The sequence below is a fragment of the Caretta caretta genome, chromosome 11 (assembly GCF_965140235.1).
Source record: "Caretta caretta isolate rCarCar2 chromosome 11, rCarCar1.hap1, whole genome shotgun sequence".
In the NCBI taxonomy this organism is placed as follows: Eukaryota; Metazoa; Chordata; order Testudines; family Cheloniidae; genus Caretta; species Caretta caretta.
The window spans coordinates 8,154,324-8,182,085 of NC_134216.1; the positions used below are offsets into that span (position 1 = coordinate 8,154,324).

The 27,762-nt window shown below is 42.8% G+C and overlaps 2 protein-coding genes across 6 annotated transcripts in view; both read left to right on the forward strand.

Moving 5' to 3' along the window:
• TMEM177 (transmembrane protein 177) overlaps positions 1-10,765 on the forward strand; it is a 119,329-nt gene extending 108,564 nt beyond the window's left edge. For both annotated transcript variants that reach the window (XR_012664323.1, XR_012664322.1), the window contains exons 2-3: positions 5,835-5,968; positions 8,967-10,765. The gene's annotated coding sequence lies outside the window, so the exon portion shown is untranslated. The remainder of the gene's footprint in view (positions 1-5,834; positions 5,969-8,966) is intronic.
• Positions 10,766-16,808: 6,043 nt separating this feature from the next.
• Positions 16,809-27,762, forward strand: part of PTPN4 (protein tyrosine phosphatase non-receptor type 4) — a 229,810-nt gene continuing 218,856 nt past the window's right edge. For all 4 annotated transcript variants that reach the window (XM_048868477.2, XM_048868476.2, XM_048868482.2 and 1 more), the window contains exon 1: positions 16,809-17,334. The gene's annotated coding sequence lies outside the window, so the exon portion shown is untranslated. The remainder of the gene's footprint in view (positions 17,335-27,762) is intronic.

The window sequence follows — 27,762 nt, forward strand, 5'->3', positions numbered from 1 at the left end:
TTTCATCCATCAGTGAGAAGGTCTCTTGGCCACACCACCTCACCCATCCACCAAACCCCACTCAGCGTTTGGATTAATAATAGCAGTCTTATTACCGGAGCCGCCAGTGTCCATTTTCAAACGAAAACCAGATTCCTGCCAACCTTATGCTGAGACTGCCAAAAAAGGTGCCAGTTAGTGCCAGTTCTGGTGGTGTTTTTATGTGAAGTGGATTCCTGTCCACTGGGAACAAGACTAAATCCCCAAACTCATTCACACAGGCCACTGAACAGCCATCAGACCACAACCTCTTTCAGTCAGTGTTGACCTGGGATGAAGCTGAACAAGTCAGCGAGAGCTTAAGGACTCTGTATGCCATTTGCCATTCCCCTGAGGCATCTCATCCCCTACAAATAGCAGTTTCATGATTTTCAAGGACCATAATGAAGTAAATTCCATTTGAAACATTCCTTTTTGTTAGACTGCACAGAGAATTATGACACACTCAAATTCACTGGTTTTTCTTGGTTTTGCATGTAAAAAGGTTACTGACCAAAATAAATAAATTGGAGTATGGATTATTTTTAAAAACTGTCTTTTGAATGTGTAATCAACCATAAAATATTTAGCTGAACTTTCTTTTTAAATTAAGCTGCTAGTAGTTCTGAGCCTGCTGCTTTTTCTCCTGACTCTGCAAAACTCTCCTGTGCCAGCTGCCCGGGGCTTTCTGCCAAAATGAACACTCTGTCCTGAAACACTGTGTTGAGAAAGGCCATGGCTCAGGGCAATGCAGTAGCTCATTACTGGCTAAGCTGGCTGACCTTTAGCACAGCTACTAGGCGGAAAGAAAGGATTTTTTCCCAGTACCCCCACCCAAGTTTTTGTCAAGCTAACGTGAGGATGGACACTAGTGAGACTGGTCAGCAGGAAGTCAGGGCCTGTGACAATTTATTAACATCTTGGGCCAGATACACAGCTGGTGTAAATCATAGTTCCACAGAAATCAACAAAGCTGGGCCAATTTACAGCAGCTCAGGATGTGGACCCTAACCAGTACACTGATGACTTTTCACTTATTTAATGCTTCATTTAACTTTAATAGAACATTGTTTTCTATTCAAGCTTGTGTTCTAAATTGTGTCCACGTGGGCATATTAAAAATGTTACAGCAGAGCAGGAAGGAGTGAGGATGTTTTGATGGAATACGTCCCTTTCTATTTTTGCAGAAGAGGCGGCACATCAAGGATATTATACTTTAACCAAGACACATTTAAATTTTACCAAATTATATTTGTTGTTGTTTCTTAAGACATTAAAAATATGCTGTAATATACTGTATGTGTACTGCACTTCCATGTAGCATTACAAATGACAGATTGTGCATAAGAAACAGCTGACCTTTATGAATGTGGGGTAAGAAAGGACCCTGGAGACTTTACTCGGGCAAAATCAGCACTGGATTTTGGTTTGTTTTGCCTCAGTAAGGACCCCAAGACAGGCCTAATTTATTTATCATATAAGCTTGTCATACAAGCAAGCATGTGCAGAAATGTTTGGTCTACCCTGCATTAGCTGAGAGGTAATATGATCCTATTCTGTTTTGTTATAGTGTATTGCACAATGCAAAATATTGACGAGCTAAAAAGCTCTAGCAAACGCCCTGAGAGCTGTGCTGTATAGCACTTCCCGAACTGGTAGTGTCAAAGGCTTGCACAACATCAGAGAAAATAATGTTGGACTATAGTGTTATTTTAATGGTAACCATGCACTGTAAGCTTCATGGAATGTATCGTTTAATGTACAGCTTCTCCAGTTAGTCATGCGTGATTTGCTTCCTAAGATGAAATGTACAGGAAAAATGAATGAGTAGCCCGTTCTACTGAGAAATATTCTGTTCTGTAAGTTTCAGATAGTGCAAAATGTTCTAAATAAACTATTTCACATGTTTGGGAGATTATAATACATGACTCCACCTGAGCAATATCAATAGTATGAAATCTAAGGGTCTGTTTTTTCTCTCATTCACACTGCTATAAATCAGAGGTAACTGATGAAGACAGTGGAATTACATCAGTGTAAGAGATATCAGGATCAGATCCTCACTATACAGTGATATAAAGAAACCAAGTTTATAATTGCTATTCATTTTAAACACTTTATTCTGCTATAACTTTTCAAACATGTTATTTGGCTCACTAAATGTTTGATGGTCTCAGTGTAGCATCTAGTGGAGAGAGGGTAAATCACAAAGCAAAACCCCTGTGAGCACAAATAACACATAGGTGGGTGCCTTTATTATTACATATTATGGGGATGAGAACATGAAATGCTGCAGTGTGCAGAATATTCACTTCCCTAAATCTTTCAGCAAAAACTCAGAAGGTTACTCCGAAGTGGCTGCAGTTAGCTGTGTGCAATGCGGTGCTTGTAATCCTGGAAGAGTTGGATGATACATCTGGCCAAGATCCAGCTCAAGCGTGGCTCCATGTCTGATGCACACAAATACGTGGGAGGCCCTTCGTTTTAATTCTGATCTCTCTCTCGCAGCTTTCACAAGTGTTTCCATCTTGGCTTACAGTCAGCTTTGCTTTCCATCCCTTTTCTGCTGAATACTATTTTCATTCTATCTGCAGAACCAGGGCTACTGACCTGCAAAGGGACAAATTCTGCCTGACTTCTACCCTGTACAAACCCTTTAATATCAGTGTTAATGCAGTGATGGGTGCATTGGAAATACCTAGACAGGATTTGGCTCAGTATGTGTTTGGCTAATGACTAATTCTGAGTTCCTTGCCCACCTAAACCTCCTACAGGAGTTAATGGAAGTTTTGGGTGTGCAATAAATGCATGAGTGGGCAATTACTGCACCCCTTGTGGCTTTAATCCAGAACTAAAATACTTATTTTTGAGTCCTATCAAGTCCCAGCAGGTCCTGAAAAAATGTAGTAATCAGTGCAGTTACTTTAAAGCTACAAATTTCCATAAAGCCAGGGACAAATGTCAAAGTCCAGATTTAAAGTCACATTTTATAACATCTCTCTTCTTTTTTTTCTGAACAGCATTAATATTTATTGGACATAAATTAAAGGATAAAGTCTGTAGCAAAAATGAAAGAGGAATTTGATTCATTTTTAATAATTAAGAAACTAATGAAGGAGTTTAAAGTATGCAGTGATTTTTTTGCAAAGATTATTTTCTTTAACCTTGATTGGGTGGTTTTAAATACATAATATCCCTGCCATTTTTCACTGTCTGAACTGGAAAAGCATAATCTTCGAATCCCATCATGTCCATTAGACGAGACTGTGCCTTTGGGTACCATGCTCAGCAAGGATCATGCATACGATGCATCATTCCAGGAGTAGCAGTGGAAAGTGCTGTGACTCAGTGACAGTCCTCTGAGGCATAATTGCCTCCCTTCTTCTCCCTTGTTCAAGGGGGATTTGTGTTTTGCAAATTACAGCGCTGCCCAGATTGGTTAACTGAATTGTCTGACTCATTGATGGGGGCAGAGCCAAGAGGCTATTCATTCCTTATTCCTCCCTACTCACTGTGCCCACCTGCCCTGAGCAGTACAGCACATACTTACTTCTGTGCCCTGAGACCAAGAGTGTAATGCAGGAATGTAAGGGCAGGGATTCTTACTTCCCTGAGTGGATACATAGTTCATCACAATCTACCCCATTGTAACTTAGTTGTTCAAATGGTTTTCCTATCTAGTTGTCAGCTAGCAACTATCCGTGGGCTCCGGTTAATGATTCTGCAATATAAGCCAGCAGAAATAATGATAACCTTCCCTATATTTTAAGCACTTAGGAAATGGCAGCAAACATTACCATGTAACTACACTACATCAGTGTGATGAAAGTACAGTGGTGATACATGTACTTCACCTTTTCATTTTGCAAAACACAAGTGACTACAGTAGCAAAGCTCTAGGTGTTTGCCTGCTTATCTCGAGGGGAATTTGTTTATGCATGTTCTTAATTATCCCAAAGATAGTTTAGTGGTCTCATTATTGTCAATGCCAAGAATTCAAAAAACCAGGAACCAGGAGCCTAAAGATCATGAGATTGGTTTAAAGGCTATTGAGATTTAAAACAAATAAATGAATTGCATTTTTATTGGCCCTCTTGTTTTTGACCATTTAGAGATCACATTTTCAAGCTTTTCTCTGGAGCCATGAGGATTAGAAACTAATTTTAAGAAAATGGAAGCTGAGATTTTCATATAATAATCCCAGTTTAGAAACTGGGTCTTTAAAAATGATGAAATATCATGAGACTTGCAATAAAACAATGGGAATTGGAAACACTGCAGTCTGGTTATAAGAAGAAATGTGCCCACATCAGAAAAATACTCCACTAGAATTGACACTAATGGGCATCCTTGTTGCTGGCATCACAAGAGAGGTGAAGAATTGAATGACCTTGGAGAGTGAACTACCGTTTGACCCTGGAAAGTGAACTACCCTCTGACCTTGACAGGTGGTCCCTCCATGGTCATGCTGAAATACCAATTGGCAGGGCAATGTGAGGGAACTCATATTGTATCTATTCTGTGGAGAAAGAATGGACTCCAGTCTCCAGGGCTGTCTGTCACCTTTCATTGGCTTCTGTGTTTGGTGACTCCTTCCCATCTAAGGGAGAGGCCATTGTTGTTCCTGCAGTGGAGTCTCCTTTTAGTGTTTGACCCATAGCACAGCGGTCAAATAGACTGACACTTTTATTGGTTTCTGTGTCTCTGTGGTTCCTAAGCCTCTTGTGAGATGGTGACCACTGCTCTTTCTGTATTGAGGCCCCAGCCCTTCAACAAAAGTTGCCTGGTACCTTTCACCAGTACTACATCTTTAGAATATATATTTGTAAACTAAAACCAAACTCCTCTTTTTGCAGCCTGTGGTTGTTAACATCATTTTCACTCAGCAATAAAATGCAGAGGTCTGAATATGCTGTAAATCGTGACACTTTAATTTCTTCTGAGTTGGTCCAATTCTTTAAAATATGGGTGTTCTAGGAAATTTGACAGGATGTAAAGTAAAAACTCTAAAAATGAAATAAGCCATGAAATGAGTTTTCTATGACTTGAAAATTTAGAACAATTTGTACTGTTCCTGGAAAAACTTAACTGGTCAAAATCCCTCTGGCTGATTTTAACTACCTTGTGGTGAAACCCAAATGTAGACAGTTCAGGAAGTAGTTTGCAAACATGTTTTCTTTAGCTAAGTTGCTGCTGTGCAGGTTTTTGTCCTTTTCTCCATAAAGGTCAGTTTTGGCTGGATTTGGTACTATACACTCAAGATAATTTAATACAAGGTAAAACCAAGCTACCAGTCACTAAACTAACAGGTTTTTGTTTCTCCCTATAGTTATTGTCTTACAATAGTCAGTTTATTTCTGGGAGATACATAATAATGTAACAGATAAAAAAAATCTATGAGCGGAGTTACATTTCTGAGTGTGTTTTGCTGGTGGGGGAAAAGAAAGCTTTCAGTTGGTGCTAGCTGTTGGCAAACAATGTAGACCACAAAACCTCAGCTGTGAAACTGCAGAACTGGTGGGAGGTGACATCTGGTCTTCTCGTCTCTATGTTTCAAATGAATGAGTATTAGCTTCTGTGCAAACTTTCACAAAATGTCTGCAGAGGGGCCAAAGAAGCCACGAACTACAAATTTTTAAAATCCCAAACAACAGTATGGGAGGGGAGCCACTTTTTTCCTGTCTCATCTTTTATTTTATACATTTTGTGTTTTAAACAGGCTTCTTAATTTTTGACTTGAAACCAAAGTGTAATAAGTAACTGCACAAATGTATATACATGAAAATCAACCACCATTCTGAATGGTTTCATTTCAGATTGGGGAAACAACAAAAGTAAAGTCTGCGTGAGAGAGCACAGTGTGTGGGCCTCATGTACACGAGCTGCAGCCACTTTGAGAACAACACGGCCACTGTCTCCGCTCACAAGCGGAGTTCTTATAAATGTAAAGGTACAGTACAAAGAACAAAGGGATCATAGAATATAGCTACCAGTGCATATACCATATAAACCTTACGAGAGTTATTGGTATATAATTATTAGCTTATAATGAGAACATTTAACACAACATCTACTTATTTTCCAAAATCAACGAGGAGTCCTTGTGGCACCTTAGAGACTAACAAATTTATTTGGGCATAAGCTTTTGTGGGCTAAAACCCACTTCATCAGATGCATGGAGTGGAAAATACAGTTGGGAGGTATAAATACTCAGCATATGAAAAGATGGGAGCTGTCTTACCAAGTGGGTGGGTCAGTGCTAACGAGCCAATTCAATTAAAGTGGAAGTGGGCTATTCTCAACAGTTGACAAGAAGGGTTGGAAATCACTTTTGTAGTGCTAATGAGACCAATGTAATCAAGGTGGCCCATTTCAAACAGTTGACAAGAAGGTGTGAGTATCAGCAGGGGGAAATTAGTTTTTGTACTGACCTATCCACTCCCAGTCTTTATTCAGACCTAATTTGATGGTGTCCAGTTTGCAAATTAATTCCAGTTCTGCCAGCAATACCACCTCTGCCATGTCCATTGGCCAAAACCGGACAGTCACTACGCAAAAGAATAAATGGACACAAATCTGACATCAAGAATTATAACATTCAAAAACCAGAAGGAGAACACTTCAATCTCCCTGGACACTCAATAATAGACTTAAAAGTGGCAATTCTACAACAAAAAAACTTCAGAAACAGACTCCAGCGAGAAACTGCAGAATTGGAATTAATTTGCAAATGGAACACCTCCCTACTGTATTTTCCACTCCATGCATCTGACGAAGTGGGTTCTAGCCAATGAAAGCTTATGCCCAAATAAATGTGTTAGTCTCTAAGGTGCCACAAGGACTCCTCATAGTTTTTGCTGATACAGACTAACACGGCTACCACTCTGAAACTTATTTTGCAAAGTGGCTAAATTCCAGGAATCAATCACCATTGATGTATAGAGTGTAAAAGGTTTTTTGGCTATCTGCATTAAAAAAAAACAAAAAAACAACAACTAGGAATATGGAATCTTCATCTGTGGGCTATTAATTTCAGTATGCTCATTGGAATGTTTTGGTATCTGTGAGTGGCAATAGCAGCCTATCAAAAGCAGACTAAAACTAATGCCTTGAAAATTGGGCCTATCAGGACTGTTTTTAATTAAACTCTTTCTTTCTCCCTTTCCCAAAATTCTACAAATTTTATGACAAATAAACAGTAACCATCAGAAACCTCCAATGGTGATTCCTAGCAGGACTGCTAAATGCAGGAACTCGACAAGGGAAAGACTGAATGTCTTTCTAAAGGATGTACTATGGCCCAAACCAAAGTTATGGCCTTGATACACAAATTACTGGGTGAGGTTCTTTGGCCTGTTGTTTGCAGGTCAGACTAGATTATCACAGTAGTCCCTTCTGGCCTTAAAATATATGAAGCTATGAAAGCAGTTTAGCTAAAATAAGAACATTATCATTTTTGACCCAAAGCTCAAACTAAAGCTCTTTCTTTAAGGTTCAAAATATTTTAGTTAACTTTTTATTGGGGTTTCTCATTTCCCCCCTCCCCCACGGGTTCTGGTTATGATGGGAAGCAGAAAGGCTGAAATAGTGAGATAAGTTATCCTCACAGTTTTTCTGTAGCAGCCAGAAATATAAAGTAACAAATATCCCACAGGACAGCAATGTCTTCATGAGATTTCCAGCTACAATTTGCACATGAAAAAAGCTCAATGTTTGATTTATTGGATATTCAATAGGTATTTGTGCCTCAGTTTCCCTGTAAAGAAAAATGGGGATTATAATAATAGCTTACATTTGTAAAGCACATTAAGATCTTTGGTAAAAAATTCTATATGTATAGTATGACCATGTGTTACTATTGTATTGTAAGGAACAGGACACAGTGGGTAATGGATGGAGGTGGTTAGGATTTTTAAATTTTTATCACATTTTTGATCCATAGTAAGATCATAGAAGAATAAATGGAAAAGAACCATTAGATCATGAAGTTCATCCCCCTGCAGGGGTAGCATATGGTCCTGTTACAATAAAGCATTTACAGGTGTGCTTAACCTTAAGCACATACTTAAGTCAATTTCTGTTTAGCACTAAAGCATGTACTTACATCCTATTGATTTCAATGAGATTTAAGCATATAGAATTATAGAAATATAGGACAAGAAGAAGGGACCTTCACAGGTCATCTAGTCCAGTCCCCTGCACTGAGGCGGAACTAAATATTTTCCAGATTGTCCCTGACAGGTGTTTGTCTAACCTACTCTTACAAACCTCCAATGACTGAGGTTCCACAACTTCCCTAGGATATTTGTTGCAGTGCTTATCTAACCTTACAGTTAGCGAGCTTTTCCCAATGTCTAACCTTGCTGCAGTTTAAGCACTCTCCCTTGCTGCAATTTAAGCCCATTATTTCTTGTTCTGTCCTGAGTGGATGAGAACAATTTATCAACCACCTCTTCATAACAATCTTTTACATACTTGAGGACTGTTATCATGTCCCCTGTCAGTCTTCTCTTCTCCAGACTAAACAAACCCAATTTTTTCAACATTTCCTCATAAAGTCATGTTTTTAGACCTTTAATCATTTTTGTTCCTCTTGTTTGGACCCTCTCTAATTTGTCCACATCTTTCCTGAAGTGTGGCCCCCAGATCTAGACAGAGTACTCCAGTTCAGGCCTTATCAATGCTGAGTAAAGTGGAAAAAATTACTTCTCGTGTCTTGCTTACAAGACTCCTGCTATTACATCCCAGAATGATATTCACTTTGTTTGCAACAGTATTACACTGATGACTTATATTTCATTTGTGCTCTACTATAACCCACAGATCCTTTTCTGCAGTACTCCTTCCTAGACCGTCATTTCCCATTTTGTATTTGTGCAATTGATTATTCCCTCCTAAATGTAGTAGTTTGCATTTGTCCTTATTGAATTTAATCCTATTTATTTCAGACTATTTCTCCAGTTTGTCGAGATTATTTTGAATTCTAATCCTATCCTCCAAAGCGTTTACAACCCCTCCCAGGTTGGTATCATCCACAAACTTTAGAAGTGTGCTCTCCATGCCTTTATCCAAATCATTTGTGAAGATATTGAATAAAACCAAACCGAGGACAGATCCCTGTGGGACCCCACTTGATATGCCTTCCAGCTTGATTGTGAACCATTGATAACTACTTGCTGACTACAGTTTTCAGACCAGTTGTGCATCCACCTTACAGTAGGTTTGTCTATATTGCCCTCTTTTGTTTATGAGTAGTCATGTGAGACAGTATGAAAAGCCTTAGTAGAGTTGAGATGTATCACATCTACTGCTTCCTCCCTATCTGCAAGGCTTGTTGTCGTGTCAAAGAAGGATATTAGGTTGATTTGACATTTGATCTTGACAAATTCACGTTGAGTGTTACTTATCACCTTGTTACCTTTTAGGTGCTTACAAATTAATTATTTGCTCCATTATCTTTCTGGATAAGCAATGCAGGAGCTTGCAAGATGTTTCAATGAGACATTTAAAATCTCATTCACAATTGTTTTTTTTCATTCATTAATTTACATGATAACCGCTTGCATGGCAGGCCTTGCGTGAATAATATAGCTATTGACCTAAACACATGCAAATAAATCTATTAAGTCAAAGAGGGTCTTTTGTATATTTCTAGATTTAGACAAAACCTGTGAGATTAGTGTGACAGATATGGCAATTTCCTGCAATATCTTTGGGAGATCTTACTGTATTAAGTTTATGTACCATTGTGGGCCAGGGATTGTATGTAATTTCATTGGAGAAGGTGACAGAAGCTCCTCTAGGAACTAAGAACATTGGGAGTAATTAGGCAAATTCACTAAGGTTGTAACACCTCCAGAGAGGTACCACTACCTGGAGATGCTCTGATATGCCAGTTCAAACTGTATCCTCCAGAGACCAGGACTTTTGGATAAATAGCCTGAGTTTCAACTGACTCAGGGCCTTATTTCTGATCCAGCAAATGGATAGGACCTTCTGTCCCAGGGGGTGCCCCAATCCTTAGTGAAGGGCTGCAAGGACTGACACCTTGCAGAGCCCCTCACTAGCATTGGGATGACCTCTGATAAGCTTCTTAGCATGCATGTAAGTTCTTTTACTGTTTTTAATATATTTTCTTTGTAATGCTTTCACCTTAAAAATAAATGTGTTTCCTTATAAAGAGTTGTGTGGTAACTTGGGCCTGCTGACAGTTACAGCTTTGCAAACCCTTCAAAGAGAAAGCATACCAGAAATGCTGGCCTGTTTAGGCAGTCTGGCTTGCTGGGGATATCACAGTATAGGGTATAGGCAGTGCAGGAAGGAGAGAGACACAGGTCTCCACCCAAGACAGATGACAGCTGAGGAGCCAGACGCCTGGGGTGGGTGCCTTGGGTGAACCATGAAGTGGGAATACAGTGCAGTTGCCCTGACCTATGACAGTTAGGTTTTGGGAAATGGTTAAAGAGACATACATAGTCCAAGCAGTGCACTGAAATATACAGTTTCATGACTCTCAGTAACAGCAATGGAAACTGTGCAGCTAAATCCCCACTCACTGCTTTGAAAATTAAGCCCTTGAAATAACTTTGGAGAAGGGGACTTTGCCCACCTAATGCGGGCAAGCAGCAACACAGGAACTTGGTGAGGAATTAAAAATCCATGCTCCTGAAGCAGAGTTCAGCAACCTGGAGGCAATTTTCACGTAATACTACATGGATCACAATACTACACAAATCAGCATGTTTTGTTTCTGGTATCTATAATAATAAAAATAAATAAAGATATGAATATATATCTGCAACTTAATTTTTATAGTCTTTTATTAGTAAATGTCATTCTACTTTAAAAGATGAGCCCTATTGTAGATACTGAAGGAGTGTTGGTAAGAGACAAAGCCTGAAGCAAAAGATTTACTCACATTATATAGGAATATTACTCATAGCCTATAGGAGTGTTAACCAGACTTTTATGGTAATGATCCTTAACTAAACATGTAACCTTCTTTGGTTTGTATCTTCCTCACTTTGTGCAGCAGAGATATTTACATTCAGACTGAGCCAGTGGTTTTTACTTCCAAACCACGGAGGCTCAAGAAAGACACTGATTTCCTAGCGCAATGCTGATAGCTTCCCTCAGCCTCCAAAAAATAAAAACAAAAAATCAACAATCACTGTGACAAATTCTGCCCACACTTAAACCCCTTTGAAGCTAAGCAAGCTGAATTTGTCCCACTAACTTTAAAATGGGGCTGATCAGAGGAATCCTCTGTACCCTTTCCCTTTGTTCTAATTTTGATTTACAGAGGCTCTAGTCATGGTAAAGCTGACAGGACACAAACTCCCATGCACTCTATGTACATTGTTTTTAAACCTCTTATTATACCCAGTTCTTCTTTGATTCTCTTTTATTTTGGAGTTTTCTGAATTAACACCTGAGCTCATCATCTATGGCTCCATCCTGCTCTCTTTTCCATGGCCTCATGCAGAGATGCCATCCTTGAAAACACTCATTTTATTTTAATCTAATCCAATAAAAAAAATCTCTTACAATTTCCTCTGGTTTCCACTCCCCTCCGCTTTCTTCTTCTTACTTATAGGACTAACATGCTTAGCACTTCTATACACCTTTTTTGACTCAGACTTAAGTGACCTACCTACCTGGAAAAAAAAAACACTTCTCTCTCCTTTATTTAATTATTAATGTTTCAGTTCAAAGTATTCTCATTTTAACAGAGTGATTCTCTTAGCTCTCCCAACACTTTTCTTTCCATTCACGTAACATCTCTATGGCAATTACACTGATTCTCTACATGAGAGAGAATTGTTAGAAAAGTATTTAATGTATTTTTTTAAACTGACATTAAATGTAGTTTAGCAGCTGAAAATAAGGAAGAGGAGCTCACAACATATGACCAGTCAGCTTTCCATGAACCAGCAGATTGAGAACCTTGATGTAGTGGTTTATAGATCACTCCTGTATTCTTCGTAATCATATAAGAATAATGACTGGATTGCTCTTCAGCATAAAAAGGGTTGCTTTGATCATAGTCTGAATAGTCTTTACAGCTGAATTTGCAGTTGTTAGATAAAGCAATAATATCCCTAAAATGTTGTTTTGGTCCAGCATCTCACATTAATACATAATTTAGCAAAGAAGCAGCTCAGCAAGTGACTACCCATATCCCAAGACATACAATTGGCACCTTCAGATCCTTACTGCTTATGATGACCTCCACATTTCATATCAGGCGAATGGGTATATCCGAAATATATTGCCATTTAACTGTTTTGTTTATGTTTAGATTGTAAGTTCTATGGTCAGAAGCCGAAGCCTTGCGTTTATCTGTAAAACACCTAGAACTCTGTTGGCAAGATGGGCCTCAACCAAAGTAGTGAACTCAGTGGGCATTTTTCTATTTACTTCAGTGGGCTTTGGATCAAGCCCTATGTAAATAATAATACAAATAATAATAATATTGTAACAGAGCTACACAAAGATATCTAATGTCTCTAGGTAACACAGCAGAGTCATTTTGCTTTGGGGTTAGCAAAAGTGTATCTTTTATAGTAGCTGTGATGGGGGTGGACTAGGCACAAAGGCCCCCTGCTTGAGGCATCAGAATTTTCATAGAATCATAGAATATCAGGGTTGGAAGGGACCTCAGAAGGTCATCTAGTCCAACCCCCTGCTCAAAGCAGGACCAATCCCCAACTAAATCATCCAAGCCAGGGCTTTGTCAAGCCTGACCTTAAAAATATCTAAGGAAGGAGATTCCACCACCTCCCTAGGTAACACATTCCAGTGTTTCTCCACCCTCCGAGTGAAAAAGTTTTTCCTAATATCCAACCTAAACCTCCCCCACTGCAACTTGAGACCATTATTCCTTGTTCTGTCATCAGCTACCACCGAGAACAGTCTAGAGCCTTCCTCTTTGGACCCCCCTTTCAGGTAGTTGAAAGCAGCTATCAAATCCCCCCTCATTCTTCTCTTCCGTAGACTAAACAATCCCAGTTCCCTCAGCCTCTCCTCATAAGTCATGTGTTCCAGTCCCCTAATCATTTTTGTTGCCCTCCGCTGGATGCTTTCCAATTTTTCCACATCCTTCTTGTAGTGTGGGGCCCAAAACTGGACACAGTACTCCAGATGAGGCCTCACCAATGTCGAATAGAGGGGAACGATCATGTCCCTCGATCTGCTGGCAATGCCCCTACATATACAGCCCAAAATGCCATTGGCCTTCTTGGCAACAAGGGCACACTGTTGACTCATATCCAGCTTCTTGTCCACTGTCACCCCTAGGTCCTTTTCTGCAGAACTGCTGCCGAGCCATTTGGTCCCTAGTCTGTAGCGGTGCATGGGATTCTTCCGTCCTAAGTGCAGGAGTCTGCACTTGTCCTTGTTGAACCTCATCAGATTTCTTTTGGCCCAATCCTCTAATTTGTCTAGGGCCCTCTGTATCCTATCCCTACCCTCCAGTGTATCGTCCACTCCTCCCAGTTTAGTGTCATCTGCAGACTTGCTGAGGGTGCAATCCACACCATCCTCTAGATCATTAATGAAGATATTGAACAAAACCGGCCTGAGGACCGACCCTTGGGGCACTCCACTTGATACCGGCTGCCAACTTGGAGCCATTGATCACTACCCGTTGAGCCCGACAATCTAGCCAACTTTCTATCCACCTTATGGTCCATTCATCCAGCCCATACTTTTTTAACTTGCTGGCAAGAATAGTGTGGGAGACCGTGTTTTGCCACACCCATCCAAGGAAAAGAGCACTAGAGAAGTCCTCCAGGTACCCTAGAGTGGTTGTGAGGAAGCCACCAATCAGAGGGGCTGCCAGAATGGCCAGTCAGGGGCCAGGAGGGCCCTATAAAGGAGCTACAGAACACAGAGGTAGTTAGTTTTTGCTTGGAGCTGGATGAGAGAGGATTGTGTGCCTGGCTAGAAGATGAGCAGGCTCAAAGAGAGTCTGCTGGTTGGGACCGGGGGGGCGGGCGGTGAGAGGCTCCTGGCTGGCTGCTAGGACTGAGCCTAAAACAATTTGCTGGCAGGGACTGGGAGACCACTGAGGGAGTTCCTGGCTAGCTGCAGGGACTGAGTAAAGAGTGTGGACACACCCAACCAGAGGGGGTGCTTGTGAGAGGTGGGTGCTGACCTCATTACAGTAGCTTACTATTATTACTTTTGTGACAAAGTTGTATATAGTTATATCAGATGATTTGGGCATGAGTTCTTTATCACTCTGTTGAAAATAATAATTTATTATATTTGTAAGTATTGACATCATGCTTGGCATATTGAGACACAAACTAAAGATTGACATAGCAATTTAAAAGACTAGCTTTGAAGCTTGAATATTGTACATGTAACTAGACTAAAAAGCATTCTGCGCAATTTGAGCGTGAAGAAATTCATTATGATCTGGGAAAGAGGACACTATAGAAACCAGTTACAAACTGCAATTGAATATCCCTTTATCAGTATACAGAGGATAACTAGTGCCCAGATTTTGAGGCTGAGAGTAGCTGCAAAAGTGCAGAATTCAGGAACTGGAAGTTTCTAAAGAACAGAATATGTCTATAAAGGGAACTAAGGAAATGCTCAAAAGCTAGAAATTAGTACAGCATAGACTGTGTTGTGTCTTGATTTGGTTACAGGATTTTGAGCTAATCTTTTTCTGAAGCTTGTGCTAATCTGGGGTGGTGTTAGGCGCATAAGACATGGTTCATTGCAAGACTAAATAGCTTGATCTGAAACTTTGTAACCTTATCTGATTTGTGTATTTCAATTATTAAAATTAAAGTTTAAAATACAGAATTACTAATAGATTTTTGTTTTTAGTAACAAAGTCCATTGATAAGTTACAGAACATGAACTTTGAAATCTCTGCTGACAAGGGCTATGAAGGTGCCTCTGGGGACTGTCCATTACCTCAGTTGCCCTTTCTCATAGCCAAGACTTTAAAAAGTCAATCTACAACCTCACAAACAATCCACCTTTGCTCCCAGAAGAACAGCACAGAGAGCAAGTGAATTCTCCAGGCACTGAAATCCTCCCAGTTCCATGTGGGGCAGGTACCCCAGAGGGAGGTGGGCTTATGTAAAGGAAGGGTGCCAGTCCCTGATGTAGCTGTGAAGATACTATATGTAGAATCTTATGTAATATACAAAGAGATAGCTGCTAATACTTGGTAAAGAGCTAGTTGGGGAGGGTTACTTTTTGATTGGATGGTGGTGATGAATGTTAGGGAAGTAGTTATGGTTCAACAAATTTTTAAAATTAAAAAACAAAAAACCCAAAACACTTAAATTATTTGACATCATAGACTAACATTGCATAGAACTCAATGTAACTGCATGACACTTACTCATATCCCACGTGCTTTTACTGTTTTTGTTACATTCATATGTTCTGTTTTTGTTTAGGTGCCAATCCTGCAAACACTTCTACACATAGTTAATTTCATGCAGAAGTCCTTATTGAACTAAATGAGACTCCTCACATACTTAACTTTAAGTGTGTATGTGCTTGCAGTATCAAGTTCTTAAACTTTTCCAGTGTGATGGGCCAGTCTGTCGTGGTCCGTCCCTCCTGCTGCCATTCTGGCATCGCATCCAACCCTCACTTTTGGGTGGTGAGCTTACTCTCTGAGATAGGGTGAGGAGTTTGGCTATTTGGGAGAGCCTTGTAGTAGAGCTGCTACTCCTCTGGATGGAGGAGAGCCAGTTGATGTGGTTCAGGCACCTGATAAGGATGCCCTGGGGAGGCTTCTGTTGGAACTTTACAGGGTATGTGCCAACGGGTGGAAGCCCTGAGGCTGACCCAGGACCCACTGGAGGGATTATATCTCCTGGCCCGCCTGGGAACACTGGGGAATCCCCGAGGAGGAGCTGGAACCTGTTGCGAAGGAAAAGGTCAGGTCCTCCCTACTCTCCTTGCTGCTGCTGCTGCAACTCTCACCAGGAAAAGTAGCATAAAGGAAAAAAGGAAGATGTTCTTAAATTGAAAACTCTTTGGGACAGAGAGGGTGTCTCTGGGGGGGTTTTATGCAGTTCCTTGAATAGTGCAAAGAAAAGTTTGAAAAAAGGGCCACCGTGCACTTAAGGCTCAAACAGAAGGCGAATAAAAAGCACTCACATTTTAAACTTTCACTATTATGAAACTTATGGGGATGGGTGGGGGCCTGCTTCATGAATTTTGAATTAAAACAGGAAAATGAAGTACAGACCCCTCAAGCTTATGCTCAAATAAATTGGATAGTCTCTAAGGTACCACTAGTCCACCTTTTCTTTTTGCGAATACAGACTAACACGGCTGCTACTCTGAGACCCCTCTCAAAAGCCTCTGCAAAATGTAGAACCGAAGTTATATGTAAATGTATCTGCCAGTAGGTGTCACCCGGCTCCTGACACAGACACAACCCGCCCCTCTCCCCTTTGCAGGAAGCTCTCAACATGCTCCATGGGAGCGCCAAAGCTCTGAGGCAAGAGGCGGGGGGTCTTATTAGGACTGGCAACTCAGGGAGCCAGTTGTTTTCAACGTCAGTCAGACTGGGCTTGATTGAGAGTTAACTCAGCCAATCAAAGTTGTTGGATTGTTCCCGCCCCAGCCTTGTTTTGCCGACTATTTTCGCCCTTCCCAGCCAATCCCTTAGCAGACCATGGGCAGGAGGCGGGATGCGTGCGAGCAGGCCAGGGGCACCCGCTCGCTCCACTTTCAGTTCTCGCGAGATCTCCTCTCGCCCCTCCCCCCCTTTCGCCGGGTGACTGCGCAGCCGCCATGTTAGTTGCTATGCTGCCTGTGTGAGGAGGGAGGCCCTGAGGGAAAGAAGCTGCGGTTCGCCCTCCCTTCCCCAGGCAGCGCTACACTCACATCGGCAGAGAGCTCGCTCGCTCGCCTGCCGCCTCCGCCCTGTCCTCCGGTTCACCCCCCCTTAGGAGCAGACCCCCCCACACTGCGTGTACGGGGCGTCCTGTGCCCCTTCCCGTGGGGTCCGCTGTATTAGTGCCGCCCCCCAGCGGTTGTAGTTTGGGGGGGGGGGCGCAGAGGAGTGTCCGGGGGGGGGGTTCGCCGCCTCCTCTCCGGCCCCCTCCCTCGGCCCAGACGCCGCAGTACGATGTGGTCCGTGCGGCTGCGAGCGGCCCGGCTGCTGCTGCTGCTGCCCGTGCGGCGGCTGCTGCGGGGGGACTGAAGGCAGCGAGCGCGCCTGTGCGTGCGAGGGGGGTCGTGGGGAGGCAGCGGCGAGCCCAGCCCGCGGGTCTCGCCTCAGCGCCCCTCTCGCCTTATCTGGAAGGACGCGGCTGTTATGTGAAGGTGAGCGAAGCCACCGTCCTGCGGTGCGTGGTGCGCCGGGCTGCGAACCCAGAGGCTGCGGCCGTGTGTGCGGCGGGCGCTAGTGGAGGGTGCAGAGGGGGCCAGGCGTTTTCCTTCTCTAGCCCACCCTCTGCAGCCCCCCTGTATCAGCCCATATACGGAGCTGTAAATGGAAAGCAGCTCTCCTGAGAGCCCCCGCCCGCGTGGGTGGTTCCGCGCTCCCCCCCCTCCCCCCCACCTGCCCAAAAGATTTCGGAAGAAGGCTGAAAAAAAAGCCACCAAACGCACCATGGGTTCAAAAGCACCATTCAGAAGAAAGGGGGGTGATGAGGATGGTTGGGGCGTATGTTTTCCAGGGATCCAGCAGTGTAGGAAACTCATCAAATTTCTGAAACAAGGTGTTCTTATATTGGGAATGGATTTAATATGGAAGTATAAGATTGTCATGATTCCTAGGTGCATGGGTGAGTGCCTGTGTGTTTCTTTGGACAGGAAACATAGGCTGGAGTGCAGTGTTTTCTTTTCATTCCTACAGTACGTTTTTTTTAGTGTCTCCCTCAACCAGAAAGCTTGTATAATCGGGAACATCTTATATGCAAGGGAGGCTTTTACTGTACCTGGTGATGGGTAACTCATGAACTCATTGCACTGCCATCTGGAAAAGGAAGAATGCTGTTGTTTTTTCAAAACAAGGCTTTTGTTAAAACTAACTAGCTGCCGGTTTATATAAAGTGTTCCAGTTGCTTAAGCAAAAGTAAATATATATGTGACCAAATTTTGTGCCACTGTTCCTACAGAATGAGTAATAGATGATTTAAAGAGCCTAAAACAAAATGCACATAACAAAGCAAGTTCAAAATGCTTGTATCCCTAATGATTTTTAGTGCCTTTTAAAATTCAGTAGAGGATGATTTTAAGGTAGACACTGATGGTTAAGCCACAATAGCATTTGAATTTTGTTATTTCGGGTATTTCTCATGCTTAAACTCTGGTATGAATGGTAGTGAGGGTTTATTGCATGTGTGTGTTTTGACTACTGTATTGATATTGGTAAAGAAATGCTTTGTAATACAAGGAGTTACTGATGTGCCCACATACAGCCAGATGTTCGTGAGCTCAATACATCTTAAATGTGTTGTAATAATACATGAATGTAATTTTAAATTAAATTTTGTAAAACAATTTTCTTGTAAGATATTTAGATTGTGCCAAAGCTTTTCCAGTTTGCTGCCTAAACATTTTGTGAGTACCTTATTTTTAACAATATTTCTTGCTTCATTGACCTCAAAAGTTATTTTTTCTACTGCCTGTTTTTTTCATAGCATAAATCTCAAATTTGTTATGCTTTACCATCAAACTAATAGGTCAAGCCTTTGAGAGGGCGCACACACATAAATATACACACACAATCTTAGGAATGTTTGTGGTTTATAATCTCAGAAATTGAACTTTGTTTACATAGGAAGATGTGATACTGAAGATCAATTTTAAACACTTAACTTGAACTTTTAAAAAGACATAACAAAATAGGATAGAATGTGTAAAAATATCTCTTTACGATCTTGAATTTCCAGTTTCCTTGCACTTCTTCAGGATTTCTTTTGGTCTTTTGTCATCTATTTAGCCTACTTAAAGCTGTTGCAGAAATTGAAACCTCCATGAAGCTTCTTCAAAAGCATAAATCTGCTGGTGTTTTGCTTTCTTGTGTGTCATTCCCTATGTGCTTAGATTCTGGTTTGTTTGTGGTTTAGGTTCATAATGAATTTAGACATTAGAATAAATCTTATTTCTTTTACCAGTTAGCTAGCTCCACAAAATATATTCATTGCTTTAAAGTTGTATTAACCTTCTAATTCCTAATTTAAGCTGACTGTAAAGACAGTATTGATTGAACGCCCTGGCTAAAAATACTTTCAGGGTTGGGTGTACTTAAAATGTTGCCACACTAAAGTTAATATGAACTGCCCTTCTGTAGCAAGTTTATAGTTGTTAGAGGCTGTATTTGTAAAAACAAAAATAAATAAAAACAAAACCGTAGCATGTTAAAAGTACTGTAATATGTTAATTGCTGTTTTCAGTGAATGAGCTCTCTAATATGGGATAGAGGCATTATTTATTAACTGTTAAAATGTCACTTTAATTAGCATGGTGGTGTTAAATATATGGCAAGTGTACGCCTCCCCAAGTACTGTATTTTTGTTCTGATTCTGCAGTGACCTCTGTGCAGGCGTGGGCTCCACCTACATATAAGTAACATTGCAGCATTTAGGGCCTTAATGTTCATTCTAGAAATACTGGGTCATTATTTATTTTGAGCACTTGCTGCAAGTGAATGATCATGGTTAACACCTGTGCCTGCTTAGAGTCTCATTGATTTCCATGCCTGTGTCTGGAGTTGTAGGGCTGGGGCTAAAAACAAAAGCTTGAGGTGTGTTAAAGATAAAGTGCACTGATTATTTACTTTTTCAAAAACTCTATTTTAGCCACTGATTATTTTTGTTGCTTAAATCAGTGATTCTCAACCAGGGGTACACAGAGGTGTTCCAGGGGGCATATCAACTCATCTAGATATTTGCTTAGTTTTAGAACAGGCTTAATAAAAGCACTAGCGAAGTCAGTACAAACTAAAATTTCATACAGACAATGACTTTATACTGCTCTATATACTATACACTGAAATGTGTAAGTACAATATTTATATTCCAGTTGATTTATTTTATAATTACAAAAAGAAAAGGAGTACTTGTGGCACCTTAGAGGCTAACAGATTTATTTGAGCATAAGCTTTTGTGAGCTACAGCTTACTTCATCGAATGCATTCAGTTCTGAATGTATCCAATGAAGTGAGCTGTAGCTCACGAAAGCTTATGCTCAAATAAATGTTAGCCTCTAAGGTGCCACAAGTACTCCTTTTCTTTTTGCGAATATAGACTAACACGGCTGCTACTCTGAAACCTTTATAATTACAGTAAAAGCTGTTTTATCTGGCATGTTGGGAGAATAGGGGGTGCCGGTAAGTGAAAAATGGCAGTTAACTAAGAGGGAGGGAGTTTGGGTGTGAGAGGGGGTGCAGGGCTGGGGGTTGGGGTGTAGAGGGGGTGCAGAGCGTGGGCTCTGGGAGGGAGTTTGGGTGCAGGAGCAGGCTTGGAGCAGAGGGTTGGGGCGCAAGAGTGGGCTTGGGGTGCTGGATCCAGGGGGCATTCACCTTAGGCGGCTTCCCACAAGCGGCAACCTGTCCTGGCTGTTCCTAGGCGGAGGCGTGGCAGGAGGCTCTGTGCCATGCCTCCGCCCCGAGCGCTGGCTCTGCAACTCCCATTGGCCGGGAATCGCGACCAATGGGAGCTGTGGGGATGGCGCCTGCGGGCAGAGGTAGCATGCAGAGCTGCCTGCCACACCTATGCCTAGGAGCAGCCAGGGTAGGTCGCCGACTGCGTGGAGCTGCCCTAGGTGAGCTCCCCCTGAATCCGGCACCCCGCATCACCTACTATACCCTTACCCTGAGCCCCCTCCCACACCCAGACTCCCTCCTAGAGCCTGCGCTCCACACCCTGTCCAATGCTCCAGCCCCCTGCCGGCCCCACACCAACCGGACTATAAACTGGACTTCCAGTGAAGATCAGAAATGCCAGTTTATAGAGCTTTCTGGTTCGTGAAGTGCCAGATAAAACAGCTTTTATTTTATGTGGTAAAAATGAGAAAGTAAGCAATTTTTCAGTAATAGTGTGCTGTGATTCTTTCGTATTCTTATGTCTGATTTTGTAAGCAAGTCGTTTTTAAGTGAGGTGAAACCTGAGGGTGTGCAAGGCAAATCAGACTCCTGAAAGCAGTACAGTAGTCTGGAAAGTTTGAGAGCCACTGGCTTAAATTACAGTTGTGCCCAAAAGTCCTAATCAAGGTTTGGACAGCCTATTGTTAGATTCTGACAGTGTTGGTGCGTTGTCTTGGAAATGTGTTAATTAAAATATGAGAGAACCAATCTCTGCTTAGAGCAGGGGTCTCAAACTCAAATGACCATGAGGGCCACATGAGGACTAGTACGTTGGCCTGAGGGCCGCACCACTGACCACCCCCTTCCCCCTGCTGCTCCGTTCCCACCCCTTCCTTGAAATCACCACCCCAACTCTGCCTCCTCCCTGCCCCCAGGGGGTGCAGGGTGCGGCAGGGGGCTCAGGGAAGGGGGTCGGGGTGCAGGAAGGGTGTGGGGTGCGGCAAGGAGTTGGGCTGCAGGAGGGGTGTGGGGTGCAGCAGGGGGCTCAGGGCAGGGGTTCGGCTGCAGGAGGAGTTCGGGGGGTGGGTTCGGCCCGGCGCACACCGGGGGCAGGGCAGGTTCCCTGCCTGCCTGCCCGCCCTTCCCCCGTGCCGCTCCAGGAAGAGGCTGGGACCTGGAGGATGGGGGAGGTACCTGGAGGAGCGGCCAGGGCAACACACAGACCCCTGTGCCCCGTCCCGGCCGCTTCCTGGAGCGGCGCGGGGGCAGGGCAGGCAGGGAGGGAGGGAACCTGCCCTGCCCCTGGTGCACGCCGCGCCAGAGCTGCTCTAGGTAAATGCTGGGGGGTGCGGGGGGGGGGCACAGGGAGCTGGCGGGCCCCAGAAAATAACCCCGCGGGCCGCGTGTTTGAGACCCCTGACTTAGAGTATGAACACAGTTTTACTGAATAATTCTGTAGTTAGGAGGGTTTGTGTCTAATTCCCTGCACTGCCACGCAGCAGCCTGTTTAGTGCTGCGCAGGTGCTCAGGCAACCCCACGGGGAATGGCTGGGGGAGGAGCGCCCAGCCCCCATCTAGCCTGGCCCCCACCTGCCATGGCTGGGGCACCCCTCTTCCGGCCCCAACTCTGCTGCGGCCGGGGCGCCTGGACCGGCTCGGGTGGCGTGAGCGTAGCAGCCCAGACCTATACATGCCGGATGAGGCCCAGTGGCAGCCTGGATCCAGGTGCAGCTGGGGTGGCATGGCTGGGGCGGACCTGTTGGGGCCAGGGAAGGAGTGCCTATCCTGGAGCCCCAGCCTCAGAGCTGCCTGAACAGGGAGAGGTACCCCCGCCCCCCCAGCCCAGGTGCTGCTGCAGAGAGAGCTGGGGGGAGTCCTCTCTCTCTGCTGTAGCCCTGGAGCCCCCTCCTACACCCCAAACCCCTCATCCCTGGCCCCACCCCACAGCCTGCACCCCCAGCCAGAGCCCTTACCCCCCCATCCAAACCCTCTGCCCCATCCCAGAGCCTGCACCTCCAGCTGGAGCCCTCACACCTCTGCACCCCAACCCTCTACCCCAGCCCTGAGCCCCTCATCCCTGGCCCCACCCCAGAGCCTGCACCCCAACCCTCTGCCCCAGCCCTGAGCCCCCTCCCACACTCCAAACCCCTTGCCCCTACCCCCACCACATGAATTTTGTTATGTGCACCAATATGAAGGTACATCATCTCCATATTGGTGCACATAACAAAATTCGTTCCGCACATGGGTGGGAAAAATTAGAGGGAACACTGGTCTGCATATCATTCATATGCCTAACTATTTAAAAATATTTTTTTTGTATATATGAGCACGTTTTTCAAAAAGTAAGTCAGTACAATAAGCTAAATATATTTCAAAATAAAAATCAAAATTATGCTTGTACATTTGAAGCTGTTCATACCACCACCCCATTGGGCAGGTGGTGTTTAGTATGGTAATGGCACTTTATTCTAGAGCGGTTTTTGCTTAAGTCCTCTCATATGAACAGAGGAGGTGAGAAGTAAAGTCGGATGGTATTTTAAACCAATGGATGTGGTAGGCCAAGACTAAAGGAGAGCTTAAGTTACTTTTGATAGCTGGTGTGGGTAAAAATGTTAAGTGACTGTTTTGTTTAGTTTGAGTTAAAACCTGATTAAAAATAAGCAGTGGTCAAAAGCACCCTTTTTCTTTGGTTATAAAGACTGCTTAATACTGATAAGTAAAATTAGCTATTATTTTGGTTTATTTTGTCTGTGATTCAGAATGCTTCTAGCAATTGGCTTCTCTGGTGCACTGTATCTTTATTCTCTTCCTACCCCACCCTGTCTAAATTTGATGCAAGATCACATGTATCTCGTGCCTTCACATCCTGCTTCTGTGCCATCTTATTTCCACCCTTACCAATTATAAAACTTGTTGAACAAGAGAATCTTTCACCATATGCTCATAACTGTCCTTCCTTCATATACCACTTTCACTCTCATGCTATCACTGTTCAGAAACCAATGAAAGGCCAAGCAGTTCTCATGAGTTTTTTTTACTCTGCTTCTATTTGCAGTGTTGTGAAAGTGGTATGTACAGGAATAGTAAAATGCGATTGTCTGCAGTGGTGGAGGGAAACTGAAGGTGGAGAGAAGAGGTGGTGAAGATTATTGGGGTGAACAGGTGGGAGAAGACAAAACCAAAGAAGGGGATGACCAGTGGTCTAGTGCAGTATTTCCCAAATGGTGGGTCTTGACCTACCAGTGCGTCACAGGAAGATTCTAGATGGATTGCCACATCCAGGGCTGGATTAACCCATCACTGGGCCCTGGCCTGGGCAAACGTGCTATTCCTGGCCCACTGTGGGTGAAGGTCGGGGGCAGAGGTAGGACTGGAGAGCAGCAGCAGCTCCTGTGCTATAGGACTAAGCCTGGCTCCCTGCTCTGGTGATGCGACTAGGGGCACAGCATCACTTAAGTTTGGCCTGGCCACCCCGATTGATGCTGTGACCCCATGCTCCAGGTCACAATGCCACTCTAATTTGGCTCAACTGTTGGAGGGGGAGCCTCCTATAACACCTGGAGTGGGAAGCCAGTCCCACAGGACAGGAGCTGCCACAGCAAGGTGAATGAGGCAGGGTTATTTTTCAACCCCTTCCTCTCAGGCCTTTTCTCTGCATTGTTAGGGTTGCAGGGCTGGGGCAGAGAGAACATATATGTAATGGTGGGTCATTTAAAAAAAAAAAAAGACAAAATGGAGTGGGTGGGTCAGCTTAATAAAAAAGTTTGGCAATCACTGGTCTAGCAGTATTATGTCTGGTTCTTTTCTCTCTGAGCCAGCTGTGGATGGAATACTCCTGTGGGAATGGGGGCTATGTCTTTTCTCCCCATCTAGTGACCTCCACCTTGCACAGACTAAAGTAGTAGCACAGTAATAGTTTTAACCTAGCTTTAAAAAAAAAAAAAAGTTTGACACTTGCCTGAAATCCCAGCACGTATCATTTTGTGATGACATATTGAGAGGACGTCTTCAGCAAACCATACAGTGCCAGTAAGAATTCAGAGCCTAGTCTCTCCCCCTGCCTCCCCTTCTTCTTTTAGAAGAAAAAAAAAAGCAGCAATGTATGTATTATGTGCCCCTTAGAACCTAATTAATGGAATTATTTAGCATTTTTTTGAGTTTAGCATAAGTTTAATTTTACATGAATTGCAAAGATAACAATTAAAATTCTGACAGATTCTTTTGGCATATGATATGTTGGCATATGTTAAGGGATGTTATAAATTTGTTCTCCATGAATTGGATTAATCTGTGGCAAGGGAGATCTAGATAAGGTATTAGGGGGAAAACTTTCTAACTAAAAGGATAGTTAAGCACTGGAATAGATTTCCAAGGGAGGTTGTGAAATCCTTGTCATTTTAAGAACAGGTTAAATAAACATCTGTGAAAAATGGTCTAGGTAGACTTGGTCCTGCCTCAGTGCAGGGGGCTGGACTAGATCACCTCACAAGGTCCCTTCCAACCCTACATTTCTATAATTCTGTCGCGGTCAGGAGAATGAGTCATACAGATTTAAGTTAAGAAAAAAAAGAGACTCTTTTTTTTAGGGGACTGTACTATAGTACAATAAAATCTTCTGTAATGACTTTTCACAGTCTCCCCTCAAGGCGTTTTGCAAAAAACTGTAAGCCCTTCAAATCACTGCTGAGGGCAGGTCTACACTTAAAACACTGCAGTGGCTCAGCTGTGCCACTCTAGCACTTCTGTGAAGATGCTGCTATGCCGACAGGAGAGCTTCTCCCATCAGGGTAGTTAATCTACCTCTGCAAGAGGCAGTAGTTGTGTCAATGGGAGCAAAGTCTATAGCAGGGCACAGGTCAGACTAACTGCATTCAGTGGTGTGGATTTTTCACACTCCATAGCGATATAGTTATACTGACATAATTTTATAGTGAAGACCTGGCCTAAAGCAGGTAAGAAAAGTTGTATAAAACAAGATTCTTACTTCAGTTGAAACCTGAATTAGATCCTCTTCCCTCATCTTCTACGTTCTAGTGGAAGAACTAGAGAGGTGGAACACTTGGACTCTTGTCCAAGTAAACTCTTTGTATTGTGCGGCAGTAACTCTGTTGATCAATTTTTAAGAGCAGTATTTAATGGGAAATACAAGTGTACTTGGCTACAAATGGGCTGTGTGGTATATGGCTTTAAAGATGGCAAGGTGTGTACCTATTCAACAATAAAGTAAACTAACAACCTTCAATGATGAAGGTGTGTGATATGTAATGGAGGACGTTCTCTCAGAAATATTTTCACTGCTTGCGGAAAGTACAGTGAAGGGGAGCTGCCATTTGAGAGTTATCAGACTACACCTGAGGTTTGGGGGAGGGAAATCATAGTGAACTGCCCAGAGTGAATTTTGTGTTCTCCCCCTCTCATTTTAGCCATTCCTTACTATTTTGTAGGAAGGCTACCTGGCAACATACTGATTGAATTATACTGCTTGATCAAATACCAAGGTTTTCAGATGAAACCAAGTTTATTATGGCTAAAGAATAGAGATGCCATTTTAAACACTTGGAGTCTTTTAATTAGAATCTGTCCTAGACTAGAAAGACAGAAAAGGTCTATTCCATTCCCCTACCAATGCAGGATTTTTCCAAAAGTATTTTAGTCTGTGTTTTTTTCATTTTAAGTACCTCAAGTTGTAGATCTTTTAGTACAGTACTTTATTTGGAAGATTTTTCCACAGTCTTAAAAGATCTTGTGGTCAGCTTGGTGATATTCTTGTTAATTTACTATTCTGTTTGTTAATGAGAACATAAGACTGGACATACTGGGTCAGACCAATGGTCCATGTAGCTCAGTGTCCTGTCTTCTGACAGTGGCCAATGCCAGGTGCTTCAGAGGGAGTGAACAGAATACGTAATCATCAAGTGGTCCTTCCCCTGTTGCCCATTCACAGCTTTTGGCAAACGGAGAGTAGAAACGCTTCAGAGCATGATTTTGCATCCCAGCCCATGGAGGCGAATAGCTGTTGAGGGACCTATCCTTCATGAATTTATCTAGCTCTTTTTTGAACCCTGTTATAGTCTTGGCCTTCACAACATCATCTGGCAAAGGGTTCCACAGGTTGACTGTGTATTGTGTGAGGAAATACTTCCTTTTGTTTGTTTTAAACCTGCTGCCTATTAATTTCATTTGGTGACCCCTAGTTCTTGTGTTATGAGAAGGAGTAAATAACACTTATTTACTTTCTCCACACCAGTCATGATTTTATAGACCTCTATCTTATCCCCCCCTTAGTCATCTCTTTTCCAAGCTGAAAAGTTCCAGTCTTATTAATCTCTCCTCATATAGAAGCTGTTCCTTACCCCCTAATCACTTTTGTTGCCCTTTTCTGTACCTTTTCCAGTTCCAGTATATCTTTTTAGAGATGGGGTGACCAGATCTGCATGCAGTGTTCAAGATGTGGGCGTACCATGGATTTATATGGTGGCAGTATGATATTTTCTGTTTTCTTATCCCTTTCCTAGTGATTCCCAACATTCTAGTCACTTTTTTGACTGCTGCTCTACATTGAGTGGATGTTTTCGGAGAACTATCCACGACTCCAAGATTTTTCTTGAGTGGTAACAGCTAATTTAGACTCCATCGTTTTGTATGTATAGTTGGGATTATGTTTTCCAGCGTGCTTTACTTTGCATTTATTAACATTGAATTGCACCTGCCATTTTGTTGCCCAATCACCCAGTTTGTGAGATCCTTTTGTAACTCTTTGGAGTCTGCTTAGGACTTTTAACTATCTTGAGTAATTTTGTATCATCTGCACATTTTGCCACCTCACTGTTTACCCCCTTTTCCAGATCATTTATGAATATGTTGAAAGGTACAGACCCCTGGGGGACACCACTATTTACCTAGCTCCATTCTAAAAAACTGACCATTTATTCCTACCTTTTGTTTCCTGTCTTTTAACCAGTTACTGATCAATGAGAGGACTTTCCCACTTATCCCATGATAACTTACTTTGCTTAAGAGCCTTTGGTGAGGGACCTTGTCAAAGGCTTTCTGAAAATCTAAATACACTATATCCCCGAATCCCCCTTGTCCACATACTTTTTGACCCCCTCAAAGAATTCTAGTAGATTTGGGAGGCATAATATCCCTTTACAAAAACCATGTTGACTCTTCTTCCGCGCCCCCCCCCCCCCCCCCCAACAAATTGTGTTCATCTG